Source organism: Eulemur rufifrons, chromosome 4 (assembly GCF_041146395.1).
Source record: "Eulemur rufifrons isolate Redbay chromosome 4, OSU_ERuf_1, whole genome shotgun sequence".
Taxonomy (NCBI): domain Eukaryota; kingdom Metazoa; phylum Chordata; class Mammalia; order Primates; family Lemuridae; genus Eulemur; species Eulemur rufifrons.
The window spans coordinates 5,785,166-5,802,756 of NC_090986.1; the positions used below are offsets into that span (position 1 = coordinate 5,785,166).

Here is a 17,591-nt window from a genome sequence, read left to right on the forward strand (position 1 = left end):
TGCAAGGTTAAATGGGAATGTCCCTCAGGTCGCGGCAGGTTCCAGCACTGGGAGGAAGTCCTGACTAAAAAGGGACTGGATAGAATATAGAGCTTGAAAACTAAGACCCTGTTATTCTGACCTCCTTCAGCCACGCCTGGGATCGCATCTACTGTCACTCTGGGCATAAGGGGGCGGGGCCTAGAGCCCTATCCAATCAAGGCCGTGGGGTGGGACTTGTCTAATTTGGCGCCAAGCCGGAAGGGAGGGGGCGGTTTCCGGGTTCTGGCTGGGCGTTTGTCTTCTTTGCCCCAGTGTTCGCTGCTGAGGTCCGTTTTCGCTGCTCCTCCTTCTGGCAGGGAGTTCCACGTGGGTCTGTCGCAGCCTGTGTCACCCTGTGACTGGCAGGTACTGGGAGTTTCGTAGGGAGGACTCCGGGGCACCCCGGAAATCAGGAAATGGTGAGTTTAGAGGCCGCGTGTCGGAGATGGGGCGAGGGGCTGGTTGAAACCCCCCAGAACCGGCTGTGGCGGGAATTGGGCCTCCCCGCGGTGAGCTGTGAGGTTAGTGGGCCTCAGTCGCTGCTGGGCCTTCAGTGGCTTCTACCCGCAGTGGGTAGCTGGGCTGGCAGTTGGGACCCTGGGCGTCCTGTCCCGTCCCTGCAGGGTGCATTTGGCCGTAGCCCGGAGCTCTCTCTGTGCAGCTCTGCGCCCGCATCCCGGTATCTCCCCGAGATTGTGAGATAGTGACGGGAGGGCCACCAGGGGAGGACCCCGACTTGGTGTGCAAGTTCGTGCATGGGAGGAGCTGTGGTCCCAGGGTCTCTAGTCCCTGTGTTAGGTAGATTGTAGATTTGGGCTCTCGGAAGGTGCCCACCTTTGTCCCTACTAGAGCCGGAATACCTCACTATCCACCTAATTCCTTTCTCCTGTTAAAAGTTAAATTGAGGCACCATTAAAACATTAAAGAGTTTATTTGAGCAAATAGCAATTTGTGAATTGGGGAGCATCCAACCGTGTTTTGTTAATTGGGGGTCCCCCAGAGGGGCATACAGGATAGGCTTTCGTAAGGTACATGAGGAAGCAAACCCAAATCAGTAATTGACCGGTTACTGTTATGTATTTGCCTTATTTGGACTATCCAGGTGGCTATTTTCTGGTTATATAATCAGAAGTTAATGGATGACTTATGGTTGGTTAAACTTAAATTTTGTTTCTAAGTTAATAATGTACAAAAAATGCATTTGAGTTAGATATTGGTATTATTAGGTAGGAACCCAGGGCACTAGAGTCATTTCAGTCTGATTGCCTCTTATTTTGTTATTTAATACTCCATAGAAGGAGTAGATCAATTTAGATCAATTTGTGAAGTATTGACATTATATTACATATTGTTATCCTTGAACATTAGATGTCTTTCTATTTATTCAGTTCTTTGATTTCTTTTGTCAAAAAGTTTTTTAAAAAAATCAGTGTAAAAGCCTGACACTTCTTTTGTTAAGTTTTTCTAAGTGTTTATCGTTCCTTTTCTTAATGCCGTGATGAGTGGAATTGTTTTCTTAATTTCATCTTCATATTGCTCATTGCTATTGTGTAAAAATACAGTTGAATTTTTTGTGTTGATCTTGAACCTTATGACTGCTGAACTCATTTATTCTGGTGAGTTGTAGTGAATTTCTTACAAACTTATATATGCAAGTTCATGTTATGTGCAATAAAAACCCAATTCTATCTGTTCTTTTCTTCTATGGAGAATTTTATTTGTTTTTCTTATGTAACTTCTGTGGAGAATATTTTTAGTCCTATCATGAATAGGGTGGTAGAGTGAACATTCTTGTTCCAAAACTTTGAAGTCTTTTATAATTAGGATGTTAGCTGTAGGTTTTTCATAGTTTCCATTTAGCAGGTCTAGAAATGTTTCCTCGTATTACTAGTTTGCTAGGAGTTTAATCATCAATAGGTGTTGGATTTGACAAATACTCTTCTGTGTCTATGAAAAGTGTCTTTTCTTTATTCTGTTTGTGTATTTCACTGATTGATTTTTGAATGTTAAGTCAACATTGCATTTGTGAGTTAATTCAATGTGGTAATGATGTACAGTCATTTGTGTGGCTAGATTAAATTTGCGTGCTAGGTTATTTTTGTGGCTTCTCTGTGCATATTCATCAGGGATATTATTCTGTAGTCATCTTTACTTCAAAGCTTTTCTCTGGCTTTAGTATCAGGTTAATACCGTCCTCATAGAATGAGTTGGAAAGTATTCCCAATAATGTTCATTTGTTTTTTGGAGGCGTTTGTGATGAGTTGGCATTAATTCTTCATTAAATGTTTAGTAGAATTTACCAGTCATGGAATGTGGCTCTAGGCTTCTCTTTGTGGAAAGATTTTAAATTAATTTAATAATTTTACACATATGTCAATTTATTAATATATAGTCTACTTCTTTTTGAATTTACTTTGATAATTTGTGCCCACCAAAGTATTCATTTCAAATTTATAATATTCTATTTTTGTAGATTTTTCTAAATAGTTAACACTGAAAATTCAGGGAGTACAATGTAGGATGAGACTTTAGTGTAATCAATGATTGATATAAAATTATCTCCATTATAGGATGAAACATGACTAATTGCTATACCTAATATATAATTCATTATATAAGCAAAATGTGTTATTTAAGCTAAAGAAAACTAGTGAAGCATGCCATTTGACTTTAGCTTTTATTAAGACAGCATACTGAGCCTCCCTCATCTTTTTCATCAATATTTAGATAGGGCAATAAAACAAATTTTAATAAGAGCAAATGCTAAATAAATACAAAATAATGAATGGTATTAAAAATGGAAATTTGATGGATCAGAGTGGTAAATAATTATTTTGTCCATATACTGTGTTAGCTACTATTCTAAGTCATTTACACGTATAGATTTATAGAGAGGTTAAAATGCATAATACAATGGTTTATAGACAATGATAAATTAACACATTTATAATATTAGTTAACACTTAAGCCATCATAGAAATAAAATATGTTTTGGTATATAATACATAATTGAACATAAAATATTAAATAATTTTATTAGAAAATTTGACTCATTAATCATAGTGACAAATGGACACTGGACAAATGGACACAAATATTCACCAGAAAACATGAAATACATATTATTTTTCAGCAGAATAGAAAATTATTTAAAACAGTAATGTTTTAGGCCTAAAATGGCATTAACTTTATTAAACAAGTCACTTTTTTTTAGGTATTGTGAAATGACTATATAAATTAATATAATCATCCAGTATAGCTTTCCAAATATAAATTTCATTTTTCTCTTTTAATGAACTTCTTGATTAAATGGAAATCCTACCTCAGATTATTTTTAGAGTCAGGTACATGCTAAAGAGGAGGCATGGGGATTGGAGCCAAGAGACCTGAGTAATGATTGTACACTGTTATCTCATGATGATATAAACACAGTAATTCTGGCCATATGCAAGTACTGTTCACTGAAATGGAGTATGTCTTTTCAAAATTTGCATACAATATAAATTAGAACTTTGCATGTTAAAAAATAATCACCCTTTACAAATTATTTTTACTGTATGGTATATCAGAAGAGAAATGTTCCAAGTGAAAAAAAATTGCTGTGTTTCATGAGGTGCTGTTGTCTGCCAGAAGATGGCTATATGAAATATTCTACTCATGTGTACACTATGGATATTTGTGGTTATATAAAAAATTATATATAGCAAAATCTTTTAATAACAGGCAACTAAAAGTAACAAGAATCTCACAGTTCTAAATAAAATTGAAAGAAAAATATGAATACTCCTCAGGAGCAAAATTAAATAAAGGAAACAATCCAGAGGAGTAATCAAACTAAAAATCAAGTACTCCCTTCACTTAACTAACAAATCACAATGATGACAAATTCATGTGGGTTCTATCCAGCTTCCAGCAGGGCAACTGGAAGAAACAGAAATCAACTGACCAAAATACACCCTAAATATATTATCTCCCAAATATGAGAAGTAAATTGTAAATTTTGAATCACAAAAAAAATAAACTACCAGGATGAAGGGTCAGAAGAAACAGATGTCATATAAAATTCAGATATTGGAATTATGTTGTAAATATTAAATACAGCAGGGAAAATAAAAAATCAAAATAATGTCAGAAAAACAAGAAACACTTAAGTGTAAACAACAATATTTAGAAATAAAGCAGAGAGCAAAAAATATAAGAAGTAAACTTAATATACAAAGTATAAGCTAAACATTTAATTAGACTGAGTTGATGAAAGGACTAGATATGAAAATAGGATGAAGAACAAAACAGTCTAAGTTTTACACTAGAATATATAAAAAGAATGAAAGACGATAACCAAAAAATGATAATTTATAAATTTCTAAAAATAATCATAAATAAATCCATGAATTCAGAATTTGTGTCAAAAGAGATTTAAAAAACTACTTAACAGAAATTACAGTAAAATTGCATACCACCAAGAGAAGTGAGAAAATTAAAAGCAGTGAGATAGATAAGCCACAAAGTTGAAAGCAAAATCTCCAAATCTTTAGAAGCCAGAGCACAGAAAGAAAGATTGAGAGAGGTACGAAAGTATTTAGACTATTAAAAGTAAAATTTTGTATATTTTTATTGAATGAAGTAGCACATCCTCTCATACTTGAATAATTTAATTGATGGAAGAATAATCTTTTTTTTTCAGGAAAAAGTTTCCATAACTAAGTTATTAAAAATTGATGGCATTTCTAGTGCGTATTTTGCAGAATAATGCTTATTCTTTTATTAGAACTGATTAGCACCAAAGGACTGACAGTGACATAGACATTGACAGTAAGACTCTGGACACGCAGGATGACTGGGTTGTACATGCAAAGCAGGGTGCAGGATTATGTGATGATTGAATTTACCTAGTACATGACTACAAAGAAAATCACCAGCAGCCGATGGCATGGGTGGGGGCCCTTTACTCTGGGGAAACTCTCAGGGGGAGGATGGTGCTGTGAAGGTGCTGGGGATACCTCTGATGCCTAGACAAAAGAGTCACCACCATGTATGCACCTGAGAGTAGCGTAACTCCTACAAGGAAGGTATCCCTGGATGTTGTCAGTGTGAACATCACAATCCTGATGGTGTATTATAGCTCATGGGGGAAAGTGAACAGTATTTGTTCCAATTCAAAAGATTGGTCTGGGTCACATTGGAAGAAGCCACAGTGTTGAAGATCAGGTATCTACCGCAGGACAAACTAAAGAACCATAAAAAGACAAAAACATGTAAAATGTTTTATGTATGTGTATTCAAATTTTTTTTTTAAGCCTTGCCAACCAGGTGGTGCTGGGACTGATGGTGATGGCCTGAAACATACTCAGGAGGCATGTGCTGCAGATGGAGAGGCTCCTCATCACCCTGTTAATACAGAAAAAAGTGAATTAAATTTGAAGTCATTCTGAAAATTCAGTGACGCACACAGACCTGGGAAAACACCAAAACAGTACAGTGAGGAGCATCACTATGTGGATGAGGGCCAAGTGACAGGTGATCAGGTCAGTGGGCTTCTGCCTGCAATGGAGGAGTGTGAAAATATGGACAAAAAGAAGGAAGGTGCTGGCTGAGTGTCCAATACCAGCTTGGAAAAGAAAGATAGTTTTCAGTGGTAACATATGGTAAGTGTGTTGAACTAATGACAGGGAGGAAACATACAAGGGCTGTTGGAAAGTATCCAGCCATTGTTAATACTATTTTTCATATTACAATATATGGCTGCATACTTTCTGGAGAACCCTGAGATATCATGTATCTGGAAGAAAAATAGAGTTCACATCATCAATATTCTTTTTTTAAATAGTCAAAATTTTTACCAACTGCCATCATTTTTACTTCACCCAGTTATTCTTAATAACCCTGACTAGCTCACTATAATTATTGAAAATACAGCCTACTTACTACTTTCTACTTAACATGACACACACATGCACGCCTGTATCAAACACCAACAATTCATAATCTTGCCTATACACAGTATTTACGACACTCCAATTTGACCAATGCCGTTCTCACTTTAGAAAAGTTTATTTTCTGCCTTTTCTCATTTAATATTTAGTACCCAGAAGAATGATAGGTATATAAAATTATTCTATTGTATTTATAAATCTGAAATGAACAAATTTTGTGTTAATAAAAAAAGACTCAACAAAACAAAGAACTGGAATAAATTCACTTGTCTTACATATCACTTCATTTTACACTTTCTATTCTTCATCTTTCTTTTATGTTTATAAAAATCTATATTTATACTCTCCTCCCTGATAATCTGGATAATCTTTCTGTTTAGATCAGCAGATTAGCAAACTTGGTTCCATCTGCAATTTTATTTTTCCTTTGCCGTGAAACTTAACGTATTCCTAAAATCTGGGGATTAGGGAATTAAGACTTAAGCATCTTTGGGAGCATTAGTACACTTACAAGTACTTTTTTTTGAGACAGTCTCCGTCTGTCACCCTGGGTAGAGTGCATTTGGCATCATCATAGCTCTTAAGTTGAAATATGTTACAAATTATAAAAGTCCTTTAAAAAAATCTATAAATTTATGCCTTCATTAGACCCACAAAAATGGTTTTTTTAACCTGGACAAAATCAACTGTATTTAGTTATGTTCATTAAGATATAACTGAAATTATGAGAGGAGAATTTTAATACTTAATTGAGGCAATCCTACCTCATCTTGCAGTTGCTATCCTCAAGGGTGAGCACTATACTGACATCTGCCAATGGCAGCTTTTTGGTGGCAACATTCCCTCAGTGATTTCAAGTGAAAACTTAATATTTATATTCATAGAGTGGGGGCAGGAGTGTGTCCACTGCCACCACCTGCCTCTCGAATGTCTTCCAGGCGATTATGGTCAGTCCTAGTAACCTCAGGTGGGGCAGAGCTTGAAGGAAAATCTCCCAAATAGGATGACTCTTTCATATTCCTGCGGTGGATCCTCCAAATTCTGAAACATCATTTTTCCTATGTATGTGACTGGCAAATGAAGTAACAAAAATAGCACAAAGACAAAAAGATTTGAGATACTATTCTGCATTCTGCTGTTCATCCTGACAAAACCAGTCACTCCATGCAGCACTGTGATCATGCCCTGGTGTTTTATGTTTAGAGACTACACCCTGGGCCAGTGGCTTCATGGTTTTCATGTGTACAGGTCAAATACATTTGACTATTGTCTCCCCCAGATCCTTCCTTGAGTCCAGAGCTACTAAAGCCATCCTTCTTCTGGTGAGCACCTTTGGATCTTTTTACAGTCTCCTCATCTTTCAAGTTTGTTTGGCCCTTTTTCATAATCCCAGTCAGTTGAAGGTGCACATCTCTGTGATAACCAATGCATTTTTCCCACTGTGAGTCCTTTATTCTTATGAGCAGAGATTCCAATGTATCCAAGTTTGCTATTCGTGGATAAGTAACCTAAAATTCCCCAATCTTCTCAGAAATATGTGAGTTATATGAATTTGTTCAATGTTGTTTGTTCAGTCATCTCTATAGGATTTTAAACACAATTGTGAAGTAATCACAGCACAAGAAACTGACAGTATATACATACGTACATTTGTATAAGCATAAATGTGGGTGTACGTATTTGTATTGGACAGTCAGATCATGCCTATTATTTCAAGCAATAATATTGGAAAATTTTACATTAAGAATGTAAAAGTAGTACTAGTTGTGACAATGAGAAAATGCTTTACCATAAAGTCTGTTATATTTGATATTTATATCACTATGGTAAGTGATTAATGGTTAATTTGTCTTTAAATTATCCAACTGAATATGGTCAAATACTTTTTGTCTTTAATAGGAACAATTGGTCTATTTTGATGATATAATAATGAATACATTTGGGACTGGATTTTTTACTTACTGTGTGGTTTTCATGATAACCTGTTTCAGTCTCTTATTTTTGATATTCTTTTGTATTAATTTTTAACATAATTCAACCTTTTTCCTCTTTGTAATTGAAAGTTGTATATTTGTTTTTTCTTAGATTTTAATTTAGAAATTACACCTTGCCTTTAAACACTAATAACAGGGTCAAGTGATTTAATACCTGTGTCCTGTGGATAATGTGTTTGCCTTTCTTCAACTTAAAATATTTTCCCATTTATTTAAAATAATTAAAGATACATGCGGAGGTTATAACTGGGTAGTGAATAAATGGAAATTTAAAAAGTTGGATATGATTCTGTATGAGACTTTTTAGATTGCAAAAGGACATTTTTAGCCCACAGATGTTTCCTGTGATCCCAGCCAGTCACTATCCTCAAGGACGAGCACTATACTAACATCTAAGAGCAGAGGCCACTTTTATTCCTTTTATACTTTGTGTAAATATTATGCAGCAGGAACTTTTTGTACATGGCTTTTTTTCTTTTCTTTTTTTTTTTTTTGAGACAGAGTCTCACTCTATTGCCTGGGCTAGAGTGCCTTGGCGTAAACCTAGCTCACAGCAACCTCAAACTCCTGGGCTCAAGCAATCATTCTGCCTCAGCCTCCTGAGTAGCTGGCCCTGCCCGGCTAATTTTTTCTATATATTTTTAGTTGTCCAGCTAATTTCTTTCTATTTTTTTAGTAGAGATGGGGATTTCACTCTTGCTCAGGCTGGTATCGAACTCCGGAGCTCAAATGATCTGCCTCGGCCTCCCAGGGTGCTAGGATTACAGGCGTGAGCCACCGTGCCCAGCCTATACATGGGTTTTTAAATTCCATAGGTTGTTTTTAATTTATTTGCATATTGTTGTGGATTATTTCTTAGCATTGAATTCCATAGTGTAAATATCAATTCACTTAATTATTCCACTGTGATGCACATGTGTGTTTCAGTTGGGGCTATTAGGAAAAGTGGTGGTATGCAAATTCTGGAAAATTTTTTGGTGATAAATGAACAAATTTCTGCTGGAAACATAAGTAGTAGTAGATTTTTTGTGGGTTTTTTTTTTTTTTGTTTATATGTCTTCAGTTTTAGGTGATACTGTCAAACAGTTTTCCAAAATGTTTTTTTCAAATTTCACACCCACCGACAGTGTGTTAGTTTTCTGGTGTCCCAGCATCCATGCCAACATTTAGTGTTTTCTGTCATTTTCATTTTAGTCTGCTGATGGCTGTGTGATTATATCAGGCTTTATTTGTATTTCTCTGATTACTAAGTGGAATATTTTTCATGTTTTCATTCGTTGAATGACCTCTATTTTGAAGATTGTTATTTTATTTTGTCCATCACCCCACTATTTCTTTCTTAGCACTCTCTCTTTTTCTTTCTTTCTTGCTCTCACTCTTGCTTTCTGTCTCTATCTTCCTGTCTTTTGATGAGAAATTCTTAATTTCAATATAATCTCATTTGTTGTTTTTTCCAGTGTAGTAAACTTCTTTTGTTTTAATGAATCTTTTTCTATTTTAACATCACAGATATTCTTCTTTTTTTAAAAATCAGGATTTATGTTTAAATTTTGATTTTACATTCCCTTCAGAATTGTTTGTTGTATAGCTAATGATTTAAGTATTTTTCCAGTAAGCTAACAAAATTCAATTTATTCTAAAAATGTCTTTTTTTATTTGCTGTCACCTGTCATTGCCTCACGCAAGTTAACATCACCTCATTCTCTTACCCTCGCTGGAGCTGGAGCCCATTTTACTAAGTGAAGTATCACAAGAATGGGAAAACAAGTACCACATGTGCTCACCATCGAATTGGTATTGATTGATCAGCACTTATGTGCACATATGGAAGAAACATTCATTGGGGGCCGGGCGCGGTGGCTCACGCCTGTAATCCTAGCATTCTGGGAGGCTGAGGCGGGTGGATCGCTCGAGGTCAGGAGTTCGAGACCAGCCTGAGCAAGAGTGAGACCCCGTCTCTACTAAAAATAGAAAGAAATTATATGGACAACTAAAAATCTATATAGAAAAAATTAGCCGGGCATAGTGGTGCATGCCTGTAGTCCCAGCTACTCAGGAGGCTGAGGCAGTAGGATCGCTTAAGCCGAGGAGTCTGAGGTTGCTGTGAGCTAAGCTGACGCCACGGCACTCACTCTAGCCTGGGCAACAAAGTGAGACTCTGTCTCAACAAAAAAAAAAAAAAAAAGAAACATTCATTGGGGTTCAGGCAGGCGGGGGAGGAGGGGATGGGTAAAGTCACACCTAATGGGTGTGGTACGCACCATGTGGGAGGGGCATGCTTGTAGCTCTGACTTCAGCGGTGCAAATGCAATAGATATAACCCAAACATTTGTACCCCTGTAAAAATTTTGTAATAAAAAACACTTGCACAGCTGATGTTTTTGTGAAGATCATATATAATTATTTCTATTTCTTTCTTCCTCTTTCAGTTTATGGCAACCCCACAGTACAAAATAGCTAATGTTACTTTTGGTCAAAAATCTTCAGTGGGACTTTTTGCTCAGCAGATAAATTATTTTTACATTTTATTCTATTTTTTATTTTTCATTTTGAAATGTTAATTGACAAATAAGAATTGAATGTATTTAAGGTATACAATGTGATGATTTGATATATGTATACGTTGTATAGTGATTATCAAAATGAATTTAATGAACATACTTGCTATTGTTTGAATGTTTGTGTCTCTCCTAAATTCATGTTGAAACTTAATCTCCAAAGTACTAGTATTAAAACATGGGGCCTATAGGAGATGACTAAGTCATGAGGGCTCTGCCCCCAGCAGTGGGATTAGTGACTTCATAAAAGAGATTGAGGGAGTGAATGCTACCCTTTTAGCCCTTCTGCCACATGAGAACACAGCATTCAGTGTGCCATCTTGGTGTAGCAGAAACTGGGCTCGGATCAGACACTTAACCTGCCAGTGCCTTGATTTTAGACGTCCCAGACTCCATAACCACAAGAAATAAGTTCATGCTGTTTCTAAATTATCTATTCTAAGGTATTTTGTTATAGCAGTAGAAATGGATTATAACTACATCCATCACTACCCATGCTGTCCATTAAATTGCCAAAACTTGTTATAAAATATGTAACTGAATGATTATACCTTTTGGCCAACATCTTCCTATTTCTCTCACCCACCAGCTCCTGGAAACCACTGTGTACTTTCTTTTTCTGTGAGTTCAAAGATTTAAGGCTCCACATATAAGATCAAACAGTATTTGTCTGTCTATGTCTGGCTTATTTCACTTAGCATACTGTCCTTCGGGTTCATTCATGTTGTCACAAATGACAAGACTTCCTTTTTTGTGGGAGAATACTATTCCACTGTATATATGTAACACAATTTTTTTTTATCTATTCATCCATTGATGGACATTTAGCTTGTTTCTATATCTTGGTTATTGTGTATAATGCTGCAATAAACTTGGTACTGCAGATGTCTCACTGAGATACTGATTTTTTTTTTTTATATGTACCTAGAAGTGGAATTGTTGGATAATATGATAGTTCCATCTTATATATTTATTCATTTATTTTTTTTAACCCTGTACTGCTTTTCATTATGTCTGCATCAATATTCTCATATTTTTAAGAGAATGTTGTACCCTACTCAAGACAATTCTTCCTGGATCTCTCGGTTCAGTTTATCACATCTTGTGTAAGCTTCTTTTTTAAACTATCGTTTCAAGGATTTTTTAAAATAACAAATACCCTTGGGAGACGCCAGTAGTATCTCTCTCCTGCATAAAGGGTAAATAAATACCTGAAAGAATTTAATAGAGATTATGTCTCTGTGTGAGGCAATGGTTGGAAAGATTTCCTTTGAAACACATTGAAGTATTGGAGTTTCTTAATCTTGAGGTTCCTCAGCCATGATACAAGTGTGTTGTGCATAAAATATCCAGCTGGGTCTATTGGCATCATCTTTATGTCACTTGGGGTGAACATAAGGAACAAATGCAAATGTGAGACTTTATTCCATTTGTATGATGAATAATTATTTTTTATCAGACCCAGAGTCTCATGCCTTCTTTTGGCATGAGATACATGAAACCGACAGTCCATCTTGTTGGCTTGCAAAAAGGGTAGAAATCTAAGACTTTTCACATTTTTGATAGTTTTCATGATGTGGACGGGATGCTGATAGATATATGACTTTGTGTATGAGGAAAGTAGAAAGATTCTTCACAGGCGTAGTTAGGGGATATGAGAAGGCTCCTCAGATCAAGTAGAAAATTCTCTCACCATGTGGGAATGAAGTGAGAGTAAGATCCCTCTGCTCTCTGACATGCTAATGAGGCTGTGTGTGAGAGGGAGAATTGAAATTCGCTGTCTGAATGTCCTTCATTTGTTGTTTATTCTTGCCCTATTAGGAAGAAAAAAGAGCAAGAAGTACCCAAAGCTAATGTAGTACTTTGTATAAATTGACAATATTTAAGTTCCTGTGGTTTTTCTGAGACCATTCAAAAGACTGCTAGAAACTAAAAGGAAGTGTGGCTTTGGGGGACTTTGCCTACTAACCGGGTGTCAATCCCTATACCCACTGAGCCTCCCTGCACATATACCCCACTTTAGCAACTTTATGGAAAATGTCAGATACATTTGAAAAACTTGGGGAGAGAACAACTCAAACTTATATAATTCTATTGCATACAAATGTCCAAGTTACCATCCTATATGGTCCTCTGGGCAGGGGCAGTAGGTGTAGAGGTGGGTAAAAATGCCAAGGACAGTGGGGTGAACCCTGGCTGAAAAGATGCAGATAGAAGCTTCTGATTCTGAATGTTCCCCAAATACTGGAAGGTACAAAGAAGCCAAGAGGACAGCACAGACTTTAGGATCTGTGCTTTGAACTTTGAAAAGTTCAAAGAGAATAATCCCTCCCCATTGCCCTGGCCCTACCTCCTGGATACACTCTAGCTAGCCTCCTGGTCCCTTGCATTCTCCTGCCCTGGGGTTAGTGTAAAGTTTTTAGACCAGGTGTGCATAGAGGAGAAGTATACAAAATAAAACAAACAAACAAGAAAACCCACCAAAACTCGACTGACAGGTTTTGAGCAGGTTTCACAATGAGAGGAGGAAAGTCACAGCAATGGAGGTAGGGCCCTTTGGGCTAACTCAATGTCCTATGTTGTTTCTTCATCAGAATTTATAGTAGGAATTGTTAAATTTGTGCTTCCCTGTCCCATAAGACCCAGAGTGGATTATTCCAATTCAGGTGAGGGACAGGTAGAGAAGTATAAGACAAACTTCCTTGCCATTTGCCACAGAGGAAAGATCAGGATCTGTCATGAGTGACTCTGTGCTATGATGTCCAATATTTTTACTCTGTGGATGACGTTCTATTGACTGCCAAGTCATAAGCTTCTGTCTGGGATGGTATCTCTCTGCCAGCAGGGGTAGCTGATAAGACTCAAGAAAATCCAAAGCCCCGCTTTCCGATTAAGGCCTAGTGGAACTATGCAGGCAGGTTAGCATTGCGAAGTTTATCCAGTGGTCAAGGAAAACTTAATGATGTTGCCATTTGGAGGCCCTGGCAAAGGGATTCAACTTCCACTAAAGAAATCTCTTGGGGCTTAGAATCATAGGCACCCTAGCACTACTAGTTACACTGATTTGAAAGCCAGCTGTGAGCTTGCAACAGAGTTCCTGGCAAACTGAATCCTAACCCATCAAGGGCTGGGGGCTCCTCAGCTTTGTATTCCAATTTTGAGGTGGGCCAATTTGAACTCTGTCAAAGACTTCAGAAATCCACTTGTTAAATGGAAAGAATATCTTCTGGAAGGAAATTGGACTGACAAATATCTCAGTTGTAAAGGGAAAATTAGGATTTATCTTTGGTGGTTATTTTATTCCCCCCTCCACTGGCTGAATCAAAGCTGCTGGCTCTATGGAGAGAGAATCCTTTGAGACCATTCCAATTCTTTGTGATGTAGGCATGGAATTCTAGTGAAGAACACGTGCTTCCAGTATCCAGCTGTCTGAAGCCACAGTTGTTTGAGATGATGGAGAGCTATTTCTTTTTTCCAAAGACACTTAGTACCCCATGGCAGAGCTTAAGCTGGATCCATGCAGCACTGATTCCACTTTTTCCTTCCGCTGTAGCTGGGACTCCTCCTCTGCTTTTCTACCACCAAGAGATGAATCTGTATTTGTCAGTATTTGCATAAGTTAGAGACATAAATCAGGTAAAGGAACCCTAGACCCAGCCCCCAGCATAAACTGACTCTTGCTTATTTCTCTTCCCACTTTACTAAATCAATTATGTTGGCACAGAGATGGGTCTTTCAGGAGAGATTAAAATGTTGTACTTCCAGAGAAGCTAGTGGTGCAGAGCAAAGGTCCTAGTGGGAATCAAAGCTTCTGCTCACATTTTCCAGTTTATCCGTACTGGTAGATGGATCCAGGAAACATCTCAGAGCCCTGGAAGGGATTATTAAGATAGGGCAGTGTCCCTATGGATCAGAAGACATGTGCTCATCACTCACATTGTGAAGTCAGATTCTCAGAGTTGAGCCTGTGTGGTGGGGCCACAGAGCAGTACACGCCTGTGAAACCTCTGATCATGAGTGAGAGATGAAGGTCTGGCTCAGGGTGAAGTCTCCTTTCTGAGGGAACATTATGCTTCTGTGGGTTTGAGATTCTGTGCCCTTCCTCAGCAGAGCAGCACTGACTGAATAATTGTTTGAGGATCATGCATAAATCAGCCTTCTACATTTTCAATTTCTTAAATAATGAAACAGAGAAAACATTTTATCCACTTCCAAATCAAGTATGAGCATGAGTAACTTCAGTGAAAATGTCATAGGAAGGAATTCTGGGGCCCTGCACCCCAGAAACATCAAAAACCCTGGTGCAACCTGTTAGAATTAACCTTGTCAAAACTTGAGTTTTTTTTCCCATATAGATTCATCTTTCATTAGACCTTTATTTTGTTATCGGTTGTGAAGAATAAATCAATTTTTTTTTTGCCTTTGTGATAGGAAAACCAAATTCCCACACCCCAAGTTTTAATGCCATCCTTACTGTAGTTGTTATTGCTTATGAACTTTCTGCTATGGGCTGAATATTTGTGTCCCTCCACCGCTCAATTCATATGGGGAAACTTAATCCCCCGTGTGATAGTAGTATTAAGTGTGGGGGCCTTTGGAGGAAGTGATTAAGTCAGGACTGTTCTCATAATAGAATTAGTGCCTTTGTGAAGGAGATTGAAGGGAGCATCCTTGTCCCTTGTGCCATGTGAGGACATAGCAAGAGTAACAGGGTCTTCAACAGACACCACAAGTGTTGGTGCCTTGATCTTGGACTTACCAGATTCCTGAACTCTGAGCAACAAATTTCTGTTGTTTATACAGTTCCCAGTCTAAGGTGGTTTGTTTGTTTTGGTTTTGGGGTTTTTTTTTTAGCAGCCTGAATGGACTGAGACATTCTTATGCACTTTGGTCTATTTCTGAATTTTTAGCTCCCCTGATCTATCAGTCTTTTCATCAATCAGGTGGGCTCTGGTTGGTTCCGGTTGGGCATCTCTTCCAGCTGGGAGCAGCTGCGGGGCACCAGGAGGCTGGTCACGGGCCAGGGCCAGGCCCACGTACGTACATGCAGCTGCCGCCAGCGCTCCGAGACCTGTGACACTGCGTGGGGCTGTTGTCGCCTTGCTGCTGCCCTTGCGGGAGGAAGTCCTGGGCTGGCCGGGCTGAGAGCACCCTCTGGGAAGCAGCCCAGTGCAGGCTTGAGCAGCGGTGCCTTCTCCAGGAGGAATCCGTTGTTAGCAGCGCTCTCCAGGTTGAGGCAGCTGTGGCCCATGGGCTAGGGAGTGCCTCTGTAAGGCAGGTCACACGGAAAGCATGACAGCTGCCACTGTGGCTGCTATGTCTGCAGTCAAATTTTATTCTCGTAGGTACAAGAATGTGCTCCACAAATCTGTAATTTCTTAGAAATACAGATTCTCAGGCAAAACCTAGATCAATTGTATCAAAATGTGTGGATTTTTAATATTTCCAGATGATTCCTATGCACATTAATGATTATTAAGTGGGGTAGATTGGTTCTCAGTTTCACTATAAACAGGAATCATCTTAAATACTAAAGTTTGAATCCATGACTCAGACTTATTAATTTACTGGGTCTTGTCTGAAGCCTGGGTGTGGCGATTGTTAAACACTTTCCAGTACATTATAATATGCTTAAGAACCATGGTAGGGCAAGTACAGAGTTAGTGCTTCAGTTGGTGGTATTTGTCTTTTTGTGCCTGGCTTTTTTCACTTAACATAACGTAACATCCTTTAGGCCCATCCATGTTGTAGCAAATGCCAGAATTTCTTTCCCTTTTGTGGGTGAAAAATATTCCATTCTATGTCACATTTTCTTTATTCACCAATCCATTAAAAACACTTCCCTTGTTTCCATACCTTGGCCATTGTGAATAATACTGCAGTTGATACATGGGAATACAGATGTCTTTTCAAGGTACTGATTTTATTTCCATTTGATGATATATGCCCAGAAATGGGATTGCTGGATCACATGGTAGTTTTAATCTTTAAAAATTTTATTTTTTAAAAAAAATTTTTTTTATAATATTTTTATTTTTTATAGTATTTTGAGGAAAATTAAATTATAATTTTTAAGGAATTCTATACTGTTTTCCAAAATAGCTGTATGAATTTACATTCCCACCAACAGTATGCAAGCCTTCCCTTTTCTCCACATCCTTGCCATACTTATTGTTGCTTGACTTTTTATTCATGGCCATCCTAGGAGATGTAAGTTGATATCTCATTGTAATTTTGATTTGCATTTTGCTGATTAGTGTTGTTGAGCACATTTTTGTATATTTTTCATCACTTTTATGTCTTCATTGCAAACATGACCATGGTGTTACTTCAAGGCTACTGCAGCCCAATATTCTCAACGTGGAATTTGTTCACACTTAGAAACACTTATTATTTGCTTTAAGAAGCTATTGGTTTTGTTTGCATGTTTATTATCCTCTATGCAGCACTTAGAGTAAGAGTTATTATTATACATTAGCATGTAGTTACTGACTGAATATTCAGCTCTGCAAAACTGTTGTTGTTCTCATGACTGATAAAGAACCTTAGGCAAAGAGCTGGAAATTACTTTTTTAACTCCCATCCCAGTAAGTGGCCTGAATTATGATTTATATCTAGATTGTTTGTCAAAAAATGATACCTACTCATAGTACTACACCAGCAAGGTGATATATATATGTGTATGTATATATATGTACATATATATATATATTTTTTTTTTCTAAGACAGGTCTTGCTTCATTGCCTAGGCTAGAGTGCAGTGGTATCACCATAGCTCACTGCACCCTCAAACTCCTGGGCTCAATTGATTGCCTTGCCTCAGCCTCTTGAGTAGCTGAGACTGGAGGCATGTGCCTGGCTAATTTTTCTTTTTTTGTTGTTGTTGAGACAGCATCTTGCTATTTTTCACGCTTGTGTTGAACTCCTGACCTCAAGCAATGCTCCCACCTCAGCCTCCCAAAGTGCTAGGATTATAGGTGTGACCCACTGTGCCCAGCCTATGTATGCCTTCTTGATCCAGAAATGAGATTACAGTGGTGCCAACAACCAATATCTTTGCAGAATACTGCTGTGAGCTATGCAGT

The 17,591-nt window shown here is 37.7% G+C and overlaps 1 pseudogene; it reads left to right on the top strand.

Moving 5' to 3' along the window:
- Window positions 1-331: 331 nt before the first annotated feature.
- The window catches only part of LOC138382930 (zinc finger protein 737-like), a 72,780-nt pseudogene continuing 55,520 nt past the window's right edge, over window positions 332-17,591 (top strand).